Below are 22176 nucleotides of genomic sequence, written 5' to 3' on the forward strand. Positions count from 1 at the left end.
AGGGTTTTCTAGCTTACACACAAATACATTATGATTATGTTTCTTCGGTTCTTTATTTTGTCTATCTACGGATAAAAGAGAGAGAGATGAAGTAAATGTAACAATATCATATTTATGTGCACATTAGGTACCCTTTTGTTGACATATCTCAAGTTATAGAGTTTGTATCTAGATGACTCATGCAAAGAGGTAAAAATGCTTGGAAAATTATGAGACCAAAATTACAAGAACATTTCTTAGTAAATTAAGTCCATGAATCTATGGCCCTACTAAAAATTCACATTATATTGTATCTTGCTGTTAAATTTGTGGATGACAGATTAACAACTCATGATCTCAGTTCTGGCGATGTTGTGGACTGTATAAGCTCACTTTGTATGACAAGTGTGGGTAGAATTTTTCAAATGCAGTTGTGGATTCAAAAATTGTTTCAGATGCAAAACTTGACATGCATGTTTTAGGCATCTGAATTTTGCCAGTTTACTAGCGTTTAGAAAAATTTGATATGGTTGCTTCTTTGCCGCCTATTGAAACACCTTCTAAGAATGCTTGTGAAGTATGTATTTTGGGTAAGATGCGACATCCAAAGTTTCCAAAGGATGGTTCAGTAAGGGCTACATGCAGGTTACAACTTGTACATAATGATGTTTGTGGGCATATGCAAACTCATCCTTGGGTAATTACGTATAATTTGTGACTTTTATTGGTGACTACTCTAGGCATACATAGATGTATCCACTTAAAGCTAAGCCCGAGAAATTCATGTGCTTCAAGAATGTAAGGTCTCTCGCACCCTTGCAAAGGGGTTTCCCATGTAAAAGATTAATATCAGTCCATTTTGTTCATAAATAAAAAGTTTTTCTTTTTGGCAGTTTTTCCACCCTTGATGTACTAATGATGAATATATTGATGTGAGCTTTTCAAAAATGAAATTTTTACTTTTTTGTCACTTTTATCCAAATATAGTAAGTTTTGAGGTGCTTACACCCACCTAGACACGACCGTCTTGTCAAAATCTACCTTGTCTTGAATTTCCATAAAATAGCTACCTCCTCTAACACTACTAAATATAGCAGGTATGTGCATTTGACACCTTAACTTGTCATCCTCAAGCTTGTCTTTTAATAACAACTTTCAAAATTAAATTCTGATAAGCTAAGCTCACTCTAGATAATTAATTTTCATCGTAGTGTTAATAAATTAATTCCTAAGTCTAAGGTATGTATGTGTATGCATGTGCATGGGTATGTATGTGCATGTGTATGTATGTCCATGGATACCCAAAAATGACCCATAGCCATCTCTTATAGAATAAATGACTATGAGCATGGGGGCACTACATGAGGTGTATCACACAAAAGAATAAAGAGGGACACCTCTAATGACTAAGTGGGAGCTTGTGACACCTCTACACATGCTTCAAGAGGGGCCGAGCTAGGGAGGGATGGGGCTGATTTGGGCAACAAGACACCTCCGAATCTCTATATAAAGGGCATTCCCACTTAGTTTTACACACACTTGAACACATGCCCTTGGGAGAAGGGAGCTCTGCTGTCTGTGGCAAACAACTTGGTGACTACCGCATCGAAGCTTTGAGAGATCAATAACTCCAAAGCACATTTAAGTCATGTAAATCTATTATTTAATCAAGTTATTATCAATCTCTTTTCTCAATTGGAATCCTTTCCAATTGCTACCATATTAATATTCGATTGGAATCTTTTCCAATTACTACCATATTATTATTCAATTGGAATCCTTTCCAATTGCTACTCTATTATCAAATGCTATACTCTTATTTACCTATCCTCAAGTGGAAATCAACCGTCATTATACCTATTTTATGGTAATCTCTACATTACAAAGAACAAAAAGTGGTGACATTGAATTCTGAAAGTTGTTGTGAGTTGCTTGTGAGGTGGAAGATCTTTGGAGTGAGTTTCACTTCAGCTTGACCAGCTAGACATCATACGCATATGATGTCTAAAGGAAATGATATCACAACATATCAACGTGTTTATCATCACAAAACAATCTTAGAGACCGAGTTTCATCCAATTTGGAGCACCGCGTATGATGTCTCAAGTCAAGATCTGAAAGTCCAATTGCATATTTGACCACACAAAAGGTTTGGAAATAATAATTTAAGCCTGTTTGCAAAATCTCATCTCATTCGGACACATATCTTTGAATTTAAGAAGATTTTGCAATTCCAAGAAGGTAAAAGAAGTGGTGAATTTGTGCAATTTTGACATCCAATTTTTTGAGCACATATTCTTGTTGTAGTCATCAAGGAACACCTTGGGTAGAAGCAGAAGTGAAATCTGAGCCAAAAGACATCATACGTGTATGAAGACTTTTAGGCTAGATCTTGACCAAATCAGACATCTGAGTATACCACAATGTCCTAAGGCATAAAAGAAGTCCCTAGCCAAAATTTCATTGCATTTGGAGCACATTTGAGCTAAAAAGTGCCAAAAGACAAAAATTGGGCAAGGTTCATGCTTATATTGATCATAACTTGCACAGAAAGTGTTGAAATTGAATTCTGGAAGTTGTTGAGAGTTGCTTGAGTGATAAGGAGTCTTTGGGATAGAAGTCACTTCATTTTGCCACAAAAGACATCATACGCGTATGATGTCTCAAGTGTCAAATTAAAGACCAAAACTCACATCTATGCTTACAAAAGTGTTTTCCATCACAAAATAGGCCTAGAGACCAAGTTTCATTCAATTTGAATCACTTTTAGCTCAGTTAACCTCCCAGGGAAGTGGCAAGCAACCAAATAGAAAAAGGAGTGATAGACCTGACTGTTTTGACCATAACTTGAGCTCCCGATATCGAATTAAAATTTTTCTTTTTCCCAAAAAGAAACTCAAGAGTAGCTCTACAACATTAAGTGTGACACCTGAACAACAATCAAAGACCTTTTGAGTCATTCATTGTTGGTCAGTGCTCAAAAAAATGTCGCTTAAGGCCTTAAAATGCATCCAGAAGTTAGGGGTGTCTAAAAGTGACAATTTGAGAGAATCGTAAGGAAATGGTCGCGGTTTTGGACATAGTTTTGATTCTTTCCTAATCAAAGCACTTGAACGCATTGGAATAAGACTGCTTACATCAAGCTAGAGCTGTTAAGCTCAAAAATCATGTCTACTTTAGATTCAAACTCAGCTTATGCAAGCTTCGGGATCCCAACGATAGAGGAGCATCCGCCCATAATGGATCTTTCAAACTTGCAGTTTATAAAGACCAATTTTGTTGAGAGAGTTTGGATTACAGATCATGAGAGTGAAGGACTGTATAAATATATTGTTGGCTATGAGGTCAACCTTAATAAGTACTTAGAGCCATACCCAGAGGAGTTGACGGATTACAAGCTCTTACATATCTATACATACGGAGTCGACTGTCAATGGAAATCTATAGTTGTTGACAAGTATGGAAGAGAATACAAAGTTGTAGGAAGCACAAATATTGCATTAGAAACATGTGGATATTTGGTCAATGAAGGACCACAGATATCCCCACCAAACACGAGGATTCCTATAAGAGTTCCAAAAAGGGAGCCACCTGGATTTCCTCCTAGAGTGATAATGAGAGATGGAATGATCACAGAGATGGCAAACATGCCTCCTCAAGTGAATCTCCCTAATGGACCAATCTCCAACAAAAATGACCAATCCCTTTGAAGTAGAACCTACGCATAGTAGAAGGCCTGAAATGAGAGAAGGATTGGGAGAGTCTATGGTTAGACTTGTAGACAATCAGCGAGTTAGACCGTCCCAAGTCTAGAATTGGGTAAACACGTTATACTCCAGAGATAAAGATCCAAGAGATCACGTAGCGGCTTTCAAAAGAGTAATTAGAGCAAAGGAAGTTTCAGATTTTGCGACACAGTTTGCGGGATTTGGACTGACTCTGGAAGATGATGCAGCTACATGGTTTCACTTAGTGGAAAGACGCAATTTTGAGACTCTAGACGAGCTGTTTGAGGAATTCATCAAAAATTCTTGCAGAAAGACATAGCTCACAATACGGTCTCACAAATTCACAGATTTAAGCAGAAAGAGGGTGAATTAGTACGCAAGGTGACATTACGGCTGAAGAGATGTGTCAAGTTCTATCCAAGAATAGAACTACTTACGTAGTCGCAATTGATGCCGATCTTTATCCATGAGACATGAGGGTCTTCAGAAGGATCTGCATATGATAAGGAACTTGACACTAAACGAATTGATGAAAGAAGTTCTTTATTTGGTGGATAACTGTGAGGAATATAAAGAAAAATATTGTAAGAGTCAAGAGAATAATACATCCTCTCAACACAGTGATTCACAGATGATCGAGTCCATTGCAAATCCAACGGCACCTATCGATCAAGAAAAGTTTATCGACAACTTGGACAAGAGGTTAACTCCTCTTGTAAGGTCTGATTCACAGGATCCTAAGTGGTGCAAAATTGAGATAAAATGTACAGATCATACGAGCTAAGAGTGCTACTATAGCATGGAATATGCTAGGGAGAGATATGTACAACCTATTCTAGTAGCACCTACTCCACTTAGATACGTTATGGGGAATACGCCAGGTCTAGTAGGAGTTTTGAGACCATAGCCTATCTTAGGACAATAACCTCCACTGTCAGGTACTAGAATGCCAGTAGACACGAGATACACGTCCATGATGGAAGCATCTAATAAAAAAGTGCTAGTACCAACTACAATGTATTATATCAACCAAAGCAAGTACTGCCCTTCGAAGCGACAGAGACGAGAGAAACACATGGAGTGGTGAGACCAGTGCGACCTCCACCTTTGTGTTTCGACTTGAAGAAAGAAGGTATGAGATGGACAAAAGGACATTACCATTCATTGTGGATAGAGTCTTAGCTAGGTTAGAGTCTGTTTATAACCAAGAGGAAATGCAAGAAGAAGCTCCTCAACCAAAGAAAGATTGTCACAAAAGCCGTGACAACCAATTGGTCAAACAATGTCCTTAGACGGAGATTACTCAAGTAAATGCCTATTGTCTTGAATGTGGCATGATCACTTGATCCCCAACTTTCCAAAAAATCCAAATCAAGTCATGAAGATCACAACAAATGTCTCAGGAATTGTTCAACTAACCGGTAGCTCAGAAAACAAAAATGCCGTACCAATTCAAGTAGTTACGCGAGCGCAGGCTCAAAAGGAAGCTGATGAGAATCCACTGACAAAGAAAACAGAAATCGATGTGAAGAAATGTTCTAGAAAATGACTCCAACAGCCCAAGCTTTACTAGAACCACCAGTTGAAAAAACTGAGGATGTGATCCTTGTCCCACCTAGACCAGTAATCCCACCAAACTACAGGAACAAATAGAGCCAGATTCCAGTCACGAGCACGAACCATTGCTCAAGGATCCAACATCAAAACCAAGGATAGTATTGAATACCATGGATAACTCTCATGAGGGATTTCACCTAGCTATATCAGAGGGTTGTGAATAAAATAGATGGTCTTGACGAGCTGTGGAAACAAGTCAAAGAGGCCAATGATGCCAGTGAGCTAAGCAGACGAGCAAACAAGTCTGGTGATGGAAGTGGAGTGTTTCTTCCAACAATAGAGGACTTTAAGGCTAGTTCTCAAGTGAATCTAGAAGTGCAATCGTATTGGGGAGATAAAGGATATGTAAAGTCTATGGACAGTCAACCCCATTCGTTAAGAAAACTACTATCCTATACGGGAGAGCACGAGGCCAAGTTAGATGTTATTACAATCCCATCACAGAGACTGTCTTCCAACAAGGTCATTGATTCAAAAGGGTTAATAGATATTCTATCTACCCCAGTCACCTGTATGATAACGTTAGCCGAGTTACTCAAAATAAGACCAAACATGTGGACTACTATGAAAAAATGCATAGAGAAATTTGGTATAAAAAACCCAATGACTCAAATCAAGGAAGGATTCAAAGAGCTTGAAATGCCTCAGCTAAACACTAGGCCAGTTCCATTAAACAAGGTAGGTGAGTACTATGAGGGAGAAGATAGGAACACCACTCCTCCTGTGGAATTTCAAGGTGTAAAAATCATGGCAATCCTTGAGAGTGGAGCTGGTGTTGCCATCACAAGAAAAGAGATCTGAAAACAATGGGAAAAATCATCATTGAGATCCATATAAATGAAATTACAACTAGCTGATGGATATATGAAGAAACCCCTAGGGATCCTAGAGAAGTTAGTTGTCACTTCTTGCAGCATTGAGTCTGAGCATACCTTTACTATTGTTGATTTCGGCATGAAGAATAATTACGACATAATATTGGTAAGACCATTCATGCGGCAACTGAATATGGTCCAAGATTGGGACTACGACCACATTTACCTGAGGCACATGGAAACCACAACAAGGATAAACTTGCAAGGCCATAGTTACAAGAACGTGAACCAAACCTTGTAGAAGAGTTCGATTCAGCTACTTTAGCTGCATCAAAAATTCCATCATGGTTGGGTAAGCCAAAAGAACTATGGATGTTTGGAGCTTCGCACTGCGAAAGCTTAAAGCAAGAGGAATGCATCCTAGAAAGGGCATCCAAGATAAGAATTATATCGTCGAACCATTTCTTGAAGAAACATTAGAGCCACTAGAATGGGAACACATCTTGGCTATTTTGGATGTGTGCACTATGATTGATGGTCCCACAACAAAGTTTTGCGATAAAGATGGCTTTGATGTCGCTCCTTACTTTGTAGTGAGTGTGATCCAGGAAAACAAAGAGAACCAGGCATCAACAAGTTCTCAAGATAAAAAGCAAACAAAGGAATGTCATGAATCAAAAGATGAGTTCTATGACTCCATAGAACACTTGGAGCTTCAAGAAGATGGCGACAACGAAAATCCGGACACTAATGCACGGTTTTATGATTATCCAGATCAAAGACCCAAGAACTAATGTCACCGCTACAAGACTAAAGTGCATCCGAAGAGGATTCCAAAAATCCTCGATGGTGACGCAACCGCAACAAGCATCCTCATACATGGCTCCTATATAGGAAGAAAAGACTCAACCAAGAATAAGACAGCCATGGCAACGGGGTAACAATGCACTAATCCATTGGCTAGAAAATTCCTTCTAGAAATTGCCATCCAAGAGCAAACAAACATTAACTTTCCAATGTATAAATGGTTGGTTTTCTTGATTCAATTAGAGGTTTCCATTTGATTTCCCCCTTTTTTGTGAAATTCAAAGATCTATCTAAAAGTTCTCCTTACTAGTATAAAAGACAGTTATGAGTCATTTTTCAACTGCCTGATACGCATGTATTTGATCACCAAGTAGGTTCCATCACCATCACTATAGTATCAAATTTATCATAGGAGACCTCTTTAGTATCTATAAAACATCATAAAGCTAGATGAAAATCAAGACCTTGAATTTCATTCCTTCAAAAAATGATAGTACGCGAGCCCGTTATTAAAAACAGGCATTGTGCCCCACCACAAGAACCAATACCATTCATCATCAAGTCTATCACCGTAATGCTTATGATGAGTTGGTTCGAATAAGTTCAATTTTTCCAAATTTTCACCAATCTTTACATATTGGCAACAAAAAGCTTTGTCAATCTAATCATGATTTTCTGGATATCAAGTAAATATTCATAAGTTGTTGAGACAGGCTTTCTTTGAAGAGAAACATTCTAATGTAAAAACCTTCTAGATTTATCTATGCAGACTACCCTGGAGTAGGAATGTTCCTCATCAATGAAAAATGGTCCTATAAGAATGTGAGCTAGGGAAAATAATTTGAAATCCCATCTCACAAGTCAAATAGCTATGCATGGTTGAAAAGGCCTATAACCTCCATAGGGATAACCAAGTGAAATATCACCAGAAAACTACCACAATGGGAGCCTCTAAATCATCCAATTTTTTTCAAAGTCTGTAGTGGCAAACCATCTTCCGACGTATCAATGCTCAAATAGAAAGAAGTCAGCTTTCATCCACCTCTAGAGCAGGAGTTCTAAATACTATGCAGGATGTAATTAACACTAGTTTGGTACTAAAAAGAACACTAAGTGTCCTTTTTTCACGAATTTGAATAAAATGGTACATGAAATCGAAAAAAAAAATCTCAAAAAATGCTTTTGCAAACTTATAAAATGTTATTAAAAGTACTCATAAAAATTATAATCGCTCACTTTCGATCACAACCTCAATTGTAACTACTCATGAAAAGAACCTACGCAAAATAGCACTCAATATTTCACTAAAACTTGTACTCTAGACTAAGAAAAAAATGAGCAAGGTGCATGCAATAATATGTAGTAACTACTTATAAATGTGTTTCATATTTTTGCAATTTTCATGTGATAAAAATATCGTTTGCGACTAGAATTAAATGAAAATCGTGTGGGTCAAATATGCAACGTTTACAAATTCAATTATTCACACAAAACATTTAGTTAATCTAAATTTACAATGTCTTCGGATGCATATATACTTGATCTATGACTCCATTAGATATGGTGATACTTTTTGATGGTTATGCAAGCTACATGTGGTGATTTATGTCATATCCCAAAACCTGTGCATGTTGTAATTTTGACTTTTTATTTATCAAAGATAGACCTTAAAATAAAGTCCACTTTTGGATTTTGGTCCATATTGGGGGATTTATATACACACTTACATTAGTTTTTCATAACAATGGTTTTTTGCAAGAAATTATGCAGTATGATTTTTTTTAGATGAGCTTAAATCACAAGATACCTATGAGTTTGAAACCTTGAAATGCTTAGTTGATGGGTATTAACCGATAGACACGTTATAGAATTTAGGTTTTTCTCCATAACCTTATCATCTTAATGAAAGAGGTCTTGAAATATCAAAATTTCCCTCTTTGTCATCATTTTTAAGATTTTGGTTTTTTTTATTATAACAAAAATCTAATCCCATAACTAAGTTAAGAAAGCTCAATTTCTTGCTATAGCAAGTTTTTTCTTATCCATACACCTTGAAATCTATGCAAAATCTTCTTTGGATGAGAACTTATATCGAATTTATGAAAATTTTATTAAAACTCCACTAAATTTCTATGAGTTTTTCATCTTAAAACTTATCATCATAATCTTAATTTGGTATTAATTTTGACAAAAGTAAAATTTGGCTATGTTCTTCACCTCATAACTGACCTAAGGTATGAACGTGACCTATAAATGTTTTTTCTAGATTCACCAAATAATTATGACAACTTGCAAGAAAAACAGGACACTTCAATGTCTCAAGACACTTGAGTGTCCGATTACATAACTAGTGTTAAGATATACAAGTTAGGAGAAAGCATCTTCAAGCAATGTTGTGAGATACCATCCAAGTGATGAACTAATCATCGACTTACAAAAAAAAAAGGGTCTAATAGGCACTAGCCTTTCCCATGCAAAACGTGACAAGGGAGATCTCGTTATTTGTGCAATCCCATATTATGTAACTCACAAAAAAATGTCAAATCAGAAAGAATCAATCGAGTGAAATTCATCACAACACAATAACCCAGAGTATAAACCAATGTCATCCATACATTACAACCCACGAAAGAGCTTCAGAAAAAAAATTTAACCAGAGATTTGGATATCAGATTTAATACATCATTAAAGTCTTTGAAACAATTTATATAATAGTAATGGTAAAAAGAACCAGTAAATGTATCAGTTCAGGGCCCACTGTTTGTTCAGATTCTGCCAACCAAGAAAAAGCAATCTCATAGTTAGAACTGACTGTTGAGCAGTAATTCAAAAAAAAGTGAAAAGTCATGCAATGTACACACCAAGTAATGCTCCGTTAGCTATTAAATAACCCTAAGTTTCAGCCAAAGACTACCATAAATTGCACTATATAGCCCATCATTTCGTGAAAAGCCTCAGCAAGTCGTTGTATGTCAGGGCTTAAGAAGATAGAAAAATATCTTTTGCCAGAGATTTGTAAAAGATGGGCATATGGCATCTTGTAACAGCATTAAGCATTGGGAGAATCATCCTTTCAAATCTTACTATGAGTTGTTTTAGAATCAGACTAAATTTTTCAAAAATAGCTTAACCCAATCCCAGAATCGAACTTTACCAATGACAATCTTGTAACCATTAGCCAATAATCAGTTTTCAAAAAATAGAACAGGAGGTCAAAAAATCAACCTAAGATGAGGAAGCTTCCATATCAACAGTTACCGTGTTTGTCTAGTAGAATCGGCAATAGATGGTAGACCACCACAAACTCTTACCTTTTTGTCAAGAACTCAATAGCACACTGTTTGTGAGAGAACAGTCCCAACGCGGGACTTTTCCAAGTGCAAGTCGTCAGAGATTAAGACTCAGTGCCCTGATACTAAAGCACCCCTTCCCAATAAAGGTAGGTAATGACAAAGGCAACAAAGTCTAAGGTGAGGTTCCCATAAAAAGAGGGTAAGCACCTATCGCAAGCTAAACTCCATAATGTTTATCAAATAGTAGAGGAGTTTTTCATAAGCCAAATAACCAAATAAGGTCAGAGTAACGCCCAGATAAGCCAATATCAAGTCGATGAGAGTATTACAATCATACATGAGACCATGCCAACTACTATACTTAAGAGCTCTAGTGCTGGTAAAGCTTATGTCAAGCCTTTTGAGTCCGTTAAGACAAAACGTGTTGGTTAAGATATGAATTTCCTCAAAGGCTAAGACGATATCTAGGAAGAATATAAGATTAGATAAAGTATGCCAAACTAGATATTAATTGCTGCTTTGGCACATCTTTTACTTTTCTTCTGTACGAATGTTGCGGGTACAATGTTTACCTTGTCCCTTTTTCAAATAAAATTAAAGTTTAAAACCCCAAGAAAGGGATTAAGTAAAGTGACGGAGAAGTTATGAAATTAAGCCAAAGAACATAAAAATCTCCGTTCTTGCTCAAATCTTGAACCATGGGTTGGTTCATTTTTTAGAAAGTTGGGATAAATGGATGGAAGTTTATTTTAAAAACCCCTATTTTGTTACCGCTTAATGGGTCATCTATGTATCTAGAAGTATGTAAAAGAAGCCGAGTTTTTGGAGAGAATATTTATCAGCCATAATCTTTATAAATCTATCATACTCAAAATAAGCGAGGTAAGATTGCACATAGTGGGAGAGCAAGAGAACCCCATTGGGATACAATTACATTGTCTAAAACAACGACCACCAAATTGCACAAAGCAATCCCAAGATATACTCCCACCAAGTCCCTTCTTCATGAAAGTGTTTCGGAGGTTACTGATTCGATCTTTTTATCCATTTGGATTTCTTAACAAGTGAAATTTTGGAATATCCTTAGAGCCTGACCTTATCAAAGGTCATTCTGATAATCTCTAATAGGATGATAATCTCTAATAGGATGTTATAAGTCCCCCATAAGGAAAATGTTCACATAGCATTGGGTAATGCCGGCAGTAAAAAGATAAAAGATTTGTTTTAGGAGATTAAAAGTCACTTCATTAAAGTTTTTGATAAGCCAAAAGAAAATGGTATCACTTTCAGAAAATCTTTGCATATTTTTTATTTCTCAGCTCAAAAGTAGTTCGAACTCAAAAAGAATGAGACTAAGGCAATATGTGATATCCTCTGTTATTTTGTGTAAATCCCATTACACGCATCCGAAATCCATTGAACTTGTGTATGGATTTTGAGGGTTGGAAAGCAGACAAGTAGTTTTGTAGTGTCCAAATAGTGACCACTCTTTTTGCAGAAATTGGTGATTAAAATTGACATCATTGTTGGCTGTGGTGAAAGAGAGACAAATTTTAGACCCAAGAGTCTATCATGAGCACCTAACCAAGTAAGTTTTTTACACATAATAGTAGGGCCATTGGAAGCCTTATCAAATCTCACACTAAACCTTTTCAATGAAAGGTTTTGTAAAAAGCTACAACTCTGAATCAACCCAAGAACTATTGGCAGAAAGCCAATGTGGAGAAAGTGAAGTAACTTTGTAAAGAAAATATTTTCTACAACTTTAGACGAGTCAGTAGGACTGCAGACTCCAGTAAAATTATCCAATCGGTTATTGCAAAGAGGTGCAGATTCTTTGGAAAATTTGAAATATGACTTAAATTATTTAGCAATAATCCTTCTTGCCTTCACATTATCGACAGTCGTAAATTACAAGAGCAGACATGTTCACCAAAGCTTTCAAACTTTCTGCAAAAAAATATATACTTTATGCGAGTGCACTCAAGAATAACACCTTTTCTCAAAAATCAATGTTATTAACAAAGTTTTTAATAGGATTGAGATAGGTCCATCCCATCAAAATATTGTTGCAAAGATCATGGTTACCAAAGAAACTTTCCCACAATATACGACTAGAACGAGATAAATGCAAAAGATCGTTCTACTAGCAACAATGTACAAAAACCATATTTTTGTTGCTTGTAGCTTTAGATATACTTCTTTTTCTGCATGGCTCAAAATGTACCTACAATCATATCAAAATCACATGTTCTAACTAAATGACTCCTCCCTCTTCCTCTAGTGAAGCTCCTAGTTTTTCCTCTATTGCTACCAGAAGAAGATCCTAGGATTAAAGAAGAAGTGAAAGTGTTGCCGGGTGAGGTGAGAGAGCTAGGCCTTTTCAAGGAGGGAGTGGCCTCTTTTTTAATGTAGCCGGCTTGGACACTCCAAGTGAGAAATCAATAGCAACACACGAACAAAAACTTCAAAATCACTGAACTTTAATAGAAAGAGAGCGAGAGAGTCGACACGGCCCGGCGGAGTATTGGCCCCAAAGATTGGCGCCCCTTTCGGTATTTCTTTTTATATTTGAGCAAAGTACAACTTCCCGCGGGCGCTCGCTCTCAGACTCTGCGTCCAGATGCTTTGAGAAGTGAGCCCCCTCGAGTCACTTATAAACATTACAAGGGGAGCTAAAAGCAGAGCCCCAAAAGCATGAAACTCAAAAGCAATTGAGTCCCAAAAGCAACTGTTCCCAAAATCTGCCAGTAAAAGCATCCAACGCAAAAAGCGGAAATCCGTACAGTTCTGCCACGTCAGCATGTCAACGCGAACAGCGAAAATCCGTATTGTCTACCATGTCTGCATGTCAACGCAAACTACGGAGTTCCGTATTGCTGCCACGTCAGCATGTCAGCGCAAATTGCGAGTTCCGTATTGCTGCCCCGTCAGCATGTCAATGCGAACTGCGGAATTCTATATCGTTGACACAAGGCACTCTGCCACGTCAACTTGTCCATGCCCGCGGGTGGTCATGCCACGTCATCAGTTTGTGACATTCAACACAAGACACTAGTAGAAAGTTTCACTCCTTTGTAGTTAGCATAAGTGGTCAGGAAGATGCTAAGCTCCTCATATTTTGGCTCTTCAAAAATATCTAGCATAAGCTTCTGAAATAATTAAAGGCAATATGTGCAACTATCAAGGTATGGGCTTGTCCACCAAGCCATGAGCAGAAGAGTGAGAGCTCAAACTCACTAGGTTTATCTGAAAGAGGAGTTCCAAGTGGTTAAGAATGTACCACATTGCGTGGTCAAACCACATAATGCTCGACTTACATCTAGCTTTAGGGTCCAAGAGCTTGTAGACACATTTCAAGTAAGCCCTGAATACATTCCAAATTGATTTCATATAGTAGTTAGGGTTGCTTTTTGCAAATTCCATCATTTTCTTTGTTCTAATGTAGAGTATTGCATTAGAGGCACATTAGAGTTTTTCAAGTAGAGATTAAAGGGTGCCTTAATAAGTTTGCCCTTATCAAAAAATAATCCTCTTTTCAACACTTAAGTCTGCATTCTTCAACAGTCACGGTAGGAAGAGTGGCAAGAAACACATAGGTTTCACTAAGGATCAGAGCGGAGTAGGCTTTATTAGGTAAAATTTGAGTTGGTGATCAACTTCAAAGGATTCCATCTCAATTTGCCTTCCATGTAGAAACGGGAAAACTTTAGAAACCTTTGGAACCATTTCCAACAAAAGTAAACTCATTAAGAGTACAAAGATTGTTTGGAATCCTTTGACGACCTCCAAGGCCACTGTATCCCTGCAAAAGAGTCCTCTTATTTTGAGACAATGGGGGTGGCCGATGTAGAAACAAAAGCCGGATTAAGTCCACAGTTTTTTCAAGAAATTTGCCAATTTAGTAAGGGAAGACTCTCCCAACGAAAAAACCAGCATAGTACAATGAGGCTACATCAAGAGATGGGAGGAGGGAAAAGCCACACAGGTGGACGGTAGTGCCATCTGAGCACACCCTGGACCATGGTGAAGAAAGGCCCAGAGCGCCAGAGTCAAAGGAAAGCCTCTCTACGCTCTCGCATGCGGTTGGAGCTGCCCTGGAGTCTCTCAAACTGTCCCCTGAGAGTATGGATCAGCTCTAGCCAAAGATCTCGAACTGTCTCTACTTGTGGTACAGGGTGAGCCTCAAAGATGCTGAATCAGCGGGCCCGCCACATGAACCAGAGTGTCAGGCCGCAGACGAGCTCCCAACACTCCTCTCTCACTGCACCACTCCTGTGGAGTAAGCGCTGTAGCAGGCTGGAGTGTAGGTCGACCCCCTTGCATCACTATCATCCTGTTGGTGGAGGATTGCTCAAACTGTAGTGTCGGGCCCATGAGAGTGGACCAAGCAACTGCCCCCCAAGTGTATTGCCGTGCTGTAGAAGAGCTGGCATCAGCAGAAGGACACGAAGCCAAACCTGTTGTGCCATAGGACAGTCCCAAAGACAATGACGTTGACTCTCCACACGATGGTCACAAGCTGCGCATGCTGCCGAGAGACCACTATGTATAAGCCAGCTCCCCACTGTTGTAGCTCTATGTGCAACCAGCCACTGGAAAAAAGTGACTCGCCGCGGTTGTCTGGCGTCCCACAACCTCGCCCAAATAGCTGACAAGAACTCAACTATGAGACCCTCCTCCTGTCAATGAGGTGCTACAGCAAGACGAGCCTCTCTCCGTGCTGCCAATATGTGACGCCTCAGTCGAACAGTGTCCTGAAAGAAAGGGACACCTGGATGGTCGGCTGAGGCGAAAGGGTCCCTCCAAAACCACTCTACAAGATCCCACTGCACTCGTGCCAGTGGACAGCTCTCCCAAGCCCACAGCCTCCAGTGGCTAGTCTCAAGAGCTGCTGGGTCAAGATCTATGACACAAGTCCTCCCACAGATGCCCACAACTCGGATCTTCTAAAAACAGCACTCTGCCACCTGTGAGGCCTCTACTGAAACTCGATGTAAATGACCCTCACCCTGTAGCTCGAAAAACAGGGAGGATACAGTCTCTGAGCAAGCCCAAACTGCGATGAGGACCTCCAGTTGCGTGAAGGCTCCCATCCATTTGGGCCCTCCAGACTTGAGAGGTGTGAGCCACTCAGCTGGTACTGCCTCTATGATGTCCCGACACATGCTCTGCACCCCTCTCATGCCCTGTAGATGGATGCTCTGAAGCTCCTCTGACAAGCCTGAGAACTGTAGCCAGTCACCTAAAGTGCGTGTTGGACCCTCTGTCATGGGACCCCAAGAAACATGAGGCCTACTACCAACCAAGTGGCCTCTCAGAGTGCTAACCATGGGGTTCCAAACAAGGGCTCTCTCAGGCGCTCCTCCGTCCAAGTAGGCTGGTGCTGCTCCAGGCCTCTCTGCAGCTGCTCCCAAGAGCGGAGCAGACTCACAGCAAAACGGTCCTCTAGTCTCCTGCTCAGGCCAACTCTGCGTATCTCTGTGAAAATCCATCTGGTCGAAGGTCTCCAAGAGCCTCCAACCTGAGGCACTCTAGCACTAAGCCACTGAAGCAAAAACTCCTTCCAAGGCTCCTCCCCTAGAAGCAATCCTTTGATAACAAACTTCCCAAGAAGGGCTTTGTTCTGCTGTGTTGGGTCTATGATCCCCAACCCCCCCTAAGAAGAAGGTAGAGTGATGACCTGCCAGGCAACTTTGGCCCAGGCTATCTAAGTGTCGCGCCCTGACCAAAAGGAAATTCCTGATCAGTCTCTCTACCTGGCTGATGCAGGAACTCGAAAAGATCCAACAAGATGTGATGTAGCACATAGTAGCTAACACCTGGTTGGCCACTACAACTCTGCCTGCCAGAGAAAGTCGTGCGGAGCTCCAATGTAACAGCTTCCTCCTGATGGTCAGGAGGAGGGGAGCAATCTGCTGCTCAGGAGACAAGTCCAAGCCAACCTGACAGCCCAAGTATTGAATTGTAGTCCCTGGGAGAATCCATTTGAAACCCTCACCTGGCAGCCAATCAGGCACAGGAGCACTACCAACCGAGAAAGGCATTGTCTTTCTCCAGTTGATCAGTACGTTGATGCACAACAAAAAGTCTCAAGAACCTGCTCACACCTGTGAAGGTTGGCCTCCTGGCCCTCCAAGTACAAAGCTGAGTCGTTTGCAAACTCAGCATCCAGTAGCTCGTCGCCTCGAATAGGGAGCGCTAAGCCATGTAGACCAACCTGCTGTGAAACCAAAAATCTGCTCATCGCCTCAGCATAGGACAGAAAGAGGAAGGGGGCAAGAGGGCAGCCCTGTTTGACCGAACGTGTGAGCATGAAACGATCACCTCTACCACCTGCCAAAAGTACCTAACTGTGTGTCCGTCTGTAAAGAGCTGACACACCTCTAATCCAGGCATCTGAGAAGCCCATCCTACGTAGAGTGCCCTCCAAAAAGTCCCAATCAACTCTATCGTAGGCCTTCTCAAAAACGAGAAGAAGTATCACCAGATCCTCACCACGGAGGCGCGCGAGCGCAGATGCCTCCCAAAAAGTAAAGATGTTGTCAAGGATACTACGCTCCTTGACAAAATCTGTCCGTGTCCCATGTATAATGCTCTCTAGAAGTGGCTCAATCCTCAAACTCAGAGCCTTGGCAAGAATTTTGTAGGCTCACTTGAGGATGATGATGGGCCGCCATTGTCGAATCTCATCCAAGGAGCCACCCTCCTTGGGAATGAGGTAAATTAGGCCCTCACTGATGTTGTAAAGCATCTCTCCTATATGTAGAATGTACTGAAAAGCGTTGCAGAGATCTGAGCCAAGCAAGTCCCAAGTTGTCAGGCATCTCTCCTGTGTGTCGGATGTACTGAAAAGCGATACAGAGATCTAAGCCAAGCAAGTCCCAGTACTCTAAGAAAAAGTTGGGAGTCAAACCATCCTCACCTGGACAGCTACCAGGGCAAAGTGCTCTGAAGGCCGCGTGGAGCTCCTCTAGCTGAAGAGGCACCTCAAGCCTCTGGCACATCTCCTCAGTCACAAGACAAGGCATCTGTGTCCAAACCTGCTCTCTGCATGCATCCTAACGCTCTGACTGAGGCTCTGTTGACAGCAGGTCACGGTAATAGTCAGTAGCAACTGCACGCATGTCCTCTGGCTCTGAAGCAACTGACTTGTCAGGCCTCCTCAATTGGCGGACCCTGGCACGCGCATGTCGGGGTCCCACTGTCTCAAAGAAATCCCCTGTCACTCTCTCACCCACCTAGGTCCACTCAGATGCCTGTCGATAAAAAGCAAACTCATGGCGCCTCTCCTCTGTGTTGGTGAGCTCCTAGCGAGCTTGCTGCAACTGCTCCTCCAACCAGGGACTGTCTAGATGCTGCTCCTGCATCCTCTGCAAGGAAGAAATGCCCCGTCGGAGACACTGCCCCTCCTCTCTCGCTGCAGCCAGGCAAGCCGTAGACTCCTGAAGAAATAGCCGACTAAGTTGAGCAAGTCCAAAGGCCACTCTGTCAGCAAGAGAGTCCTGCATGTCTAAGCACTCTGTCCAAAGAGCCACCACTCGCTCTCTGAGCGCAGAGTCCAGCAAGACCCTCTCGAGGATGCGTAGCATCGTGCTCCCCCTCCTCTCTCTATCTGTCACTATGAGGATCACTGGTGCATGGTCCGAAAAAGAAGTCCCAGCCAGAATATAAATCGTCCCACCCAAGTCACAGAAGTGGTCACTAGTGAAGAAGCGATCTATCCAAGATAGATTCACTCCTCCCACTCCGCAGTCCGAACAAGAGAAGGCCAAGCTGTCTAGGGGCCTCACAAAGCTAGAATGATGCCACACATCTGAAACACGTAGTCCTACATAACCTCTCCCAAGCTGCCAACTCAACTCCATGCACAGTAGTATGGCTACCTCCAATCCTGTATGAGGAGTCCTCCAACATGTTGAAGTCACCCCCAATGCACCATTGCTCTGCCTACGGCAGAGACTCTACAATGTGAGACCAAAACTCTGCACGTCCACTTGCCACATTGGGCACATAGATGTTCAAGAAGCCCAAGAGACAACCTTGAACCTGCATAGTGATCCACTGAGCCCTGCCATGCACAATAATCCCTCTGTCCAAAATGGCCTCTTGCCAAGAGTCCGCAATAGTCATACATACCCCTCCCTGGATGCCACCAAGTCCAAATGCAGCTGACCAAAATGTCTCATACCGCCCACGCAAAAGCTAACTACAGCGTCTAATGCGGCTCTCACACAAATGATGCTCCTGTAGCATAAGAAGGTCAATCTCTCCTCCAACAAGGCATAGCTGAAGCTCCTGATGCAGCCAGCCCCTCTTGCGCTAAAACTGGGTCCACCTAATCCCTGCACATTCCATGAGACGATCCTCGTGGGGAGCGAGAGAGAACTGATGCCGTAGCAACAGCTAACCGTGCTATCTTTGAGACAGGCTTGGATGGGCAGTAATCCGCATCCGAGCGTCCCCGAGATAGGCGTGACTGCAAAGAGTGTCTAGCCCAAGCCCAAGAACAAGCCGTGCGCAAGGTAACCTCCTCTATCCAGAAGTCCTCATGTATGTGTACATAGCATGGCAGGCTCTGCGTGTCAGCAAAGAAGTGAACCACAATGTGTCTACATCCTACTGAGTCTAGAGGTGTCAATGAAAACTTGGCCAACGGCCACAACCAAGTTTGTAACCCCTAGGTCTCCCATGGGATGTATGAACTCAAGGGCCTGTGTTTGCAGCCACTCCAGCCACAACCAAGTTTGTAACCCCTAGGTCTCCCATGGGATGTATGAACTCAAGGGCCTGTGTTTGCAGCCACTCCAACACTAAGTCTAAAGTCCACTCAGGCTGGTCCCTGCAACATAGGGGAAAAGAGAAGCCAACCGCTGAGTCCAGGGCCTCTATCCCTCTAGCTGCAAGGAACAGTACATGAACTCTGAAGCAAGCTGCCTCAAAGTCTAGTGAGGGATCACCAAGAAACCGTGTAAAGTCGTAGACAAAGAAATCCCGACGACGACGAATGTCGAAGCTTGTCAGTGCACGAGTAACTATTGCAAAGGGGGACGTCTGCACCAGACGGGGGGTTCACAAGAAAGGTTGTCCCTCTCTCGCCAAGCAACTCGTGGCAAAAGCGCTGCCAGAGATCTCCTGGCAGCCAAGGATGGTCTTGCCCCCTGGGACGGCTGCGGGGAAGGAGCGGGAGGAGATGTGGAAGCAGGGGGGCTCGTGAGAGAAAGAGGAGAGGGGGGTTGGGGAGCGGCAGAGGGAGGGCGGCGAGGTGGAGGGAGGAGGCGGGGGGGAGGAGCGGAGGGGAACTCGGGAGGAGGAGGGACTGTCGGAGGTGAGACTGAGGTGGAGGGTGGAGCAGGGACCTCGTCCTGCTGAAGAGGGTCGAATCGGTTCCCTGTGGGAACCGACTGCTGCTGGACTGGAGCCTGGAGACCACTCTGAGTGCTAGGCTGGCGTGGTGGCCCCTGTCGACGTCAAGCACAAACCTGCTGCCATCCCTCCTCTGCTTGAGCCCCAGGCTCGGAGGGTAGCTCTACCTGCGTACCCTGTGACTGTCTGCTACTGTTGGCCAGCCCTTGAAGGCTGGGGCGGAGCCTGCAGTGTAGGTCAGCGCCTCCTCCGTGGACAGGCCTTCGCAAGATGGCCCATCTTGCGAAGGCCCATCTGACAACAAATAAAACACTGATTCGGAAGGCCCGAATACTCCACGCTCTAAGGGAACCAACCTCCACTCTCTCGAGGTAGTAGCATGACCTTCGAGAGAGCGTGGGTGTCCTGAACCAGAACACGTACTATGGGGATGCCGGCTGCCTTAGCAACAACAAAGGCTATCGTGCAAGGTGTCTCCAGGACAGTCCCAATCGCTGAGCCTATCCTGGAAAGGAGCGGAAGATACTCCCTCCACAAGCCGGGGAAGCAGACTGAGATGGGCAGGTCTGCCTCCTCGACAAGAACGTCAGTAGCTGGGTGGAGACCGTGGCACCACTGTCGAAAGTGTGCTCAAACTGCTCAGATGGCCAGGGGGCTCATCACGATGACCTTGGACACCATCTCGCGAGTCTCAAACTTTATCTGGTAGTAGCCACGTCCAAGAAGCTGAACATCGAGGATCTTGCCCATCTCTGCGAGAAGGCGGGCCTGAAGGAGATAGCGAACCTCCCTTCTGTTGGGTCTGGTGCCAAGAATCTTGCAGATAACATAGGTGGCCTGAAGGCACGCCACCTCTGCATCTAAGCTCGCTTGCTCTGTCGGCGAGAGAGCAAGTCGGATGGTGGGTTCTCTGGGGTCGGGCGAGGGGGTTGCTGTGGAGTCCCTCTATGGTGGAGCATAATCCTCCATCTATGTCTGTTGCTGCAAGGGCGAACGCAGGGGAGTCGAAGGCGTCGAAGCGAACGAAGTGAGTCGGTGCTGCTCTGAACCAGCTCCGACAAAGACACGAGGTGGAGGTGGGGGAATGTGGGCAGGCTGCGGACAGTGCGAGGAGGGGAAAGTGAGAAGCGGGCGGTCAACTCAGGCAACACGCGCGAAGGGCTGGCAACTCAGGGCAGCGAGGGGCTGAGGCGGGACAGGGCAGCGCGAGGGGGAGTTGAAGGCGATGGCGAGAGCACGCCTGAGCAGCAACAACGAGCGTTTGTGTTTCCTTTCGGTATTTCTTTATCATTAATCATTGCAAAGTACAACTCTCGAGGAACCTCTGCTCTCAAACTATGCGTCCAAATGCTCTCAGAATGAGGTCCCAAGGGCTCTTATAAACACTACATGGGATATCCAAGAGCAGAGCCCCAAAAGTAATCAGTTCAAAAGCACTTTAACCCAAAAGCTATGGTCCTTAAAAGCTAGTGCTGGAGATTCCCAAAAGGAGCCAGCGTAATTCGCGGAAATCCCTACAGCTTGTCACGTGGCACCTGCAACGTAAATCACAAAAATTATGTACGGCTCTGCCACGTTAGCATCCGTACGATCTGCCACGTCAACATGTCAACGCATTTTACGAAAATCCCTTTCAAGGTTCAAGCTTCTGTCTTTTAGGGTTTTGGACCCCACGACCGGTGCTTCATAAATCCAGTCCATTCCTCTTGTCCACTTGGCCATTTCTCTACTAAATGGTCATGCCACATCATCACTTTGTGACATATCCCCCTCTTGAAAGAATTGTTATCACCCTCGATTATGCATGCAAAATCAGACATGAGCCATAAAGCAGTTCAATAGACGCTGACTCTAAGTACCGACGCACTAGACGACACAAATCCAGCACTTGCACAAAGACGGCAATCACTAAACATCAAATCACATAGAATCCATCGAGATCTAGGGCAATGACTCCTAGCAACATGTTTAGCAATTGCATCTAGATCCACACCGGACCTCATTGATGTTGGATTAACTAATTCTTTTTGCAATCATGTCCATAGAATCTCAAGATCAAAATGCTGCAGTCGTTTCGTCTTTCAAACCTGCAACATGTTTAGCAATCGCATCTAGATCCACACCGGACCTTATTGATGTCGGATTAACTAATTCTTATTGCGATCATGTCCATAGAATCTCAAGACCAAAATGCTGCAGTCATTTCGTCTTTCAAACCTGCACTCAACACAATCACATGAGTGAGCACACAAAAATGAAATTCATTTTCGAAAATTCTCATATCGAAGTACTTCTTTCATAAAGTCATCCAACAGTATATTGTCAACCCATCAGTATCCCTAAAATCCAAAGGAAAATCAGCGACTTTATTCCATTTGGGTAACTTGTGACAAAGGAACGGAGTGACTCCCCTCTTGTGCAGTCCCGTCTGCACCACATTCAACCCTGCTGATCTCCGGGGATCTCTCGGAATAGTCAATTCGTCGGAACCTTCAAATGTGCTACCATCTGATTTTTTTTCCAGAATCTCGTGATGTGTTGTCATCCGGTTCCCCTAATTCATTCTTTTAG

The 22176-nt window shown here is 42.7% G+C and overlaps 1 long non-coding RNA gene across 3 annotated transcripts in view; it reads right to left on the bottom strand.

The window, feature by feature from the left end:
- Positions 1 to 9493: 9493 nt before the first annotated feature.
- The window catches only part of LOC147465181 (uncharacterized), a 48577-nt gene continuing 35894 nt past the window's right edge, over positions 9494 to 22176 (bottom strand). Inside the window, exon 3 of one of the 3 annotated variants that reach the window (XR_015188969.1) lies at positions 9494 to 9718. This is a non-coding gene — a long non-coding RNA (uncharacterized LOC147465181). The other 2 variants (XR_015188974.1, XR_015188975.1) reach the window with 2 other exon arrangements.

This window comes from Adiantum capillus-veneris, chromosome 1, assembly GCF_014529385.1.
Source record: "Adiantum capillus-veneris isolate H3 chromosome 1, ASM1452938v2, whole genome shotgun sequence".
Classification (NCBI taxonomy): Eukaryota; Viridiplantae; Streptophyta; class Polypodiopsida; order Polypodiales; family Pteridaceae; genus Adiantum; species Adiantum capillus-veneris.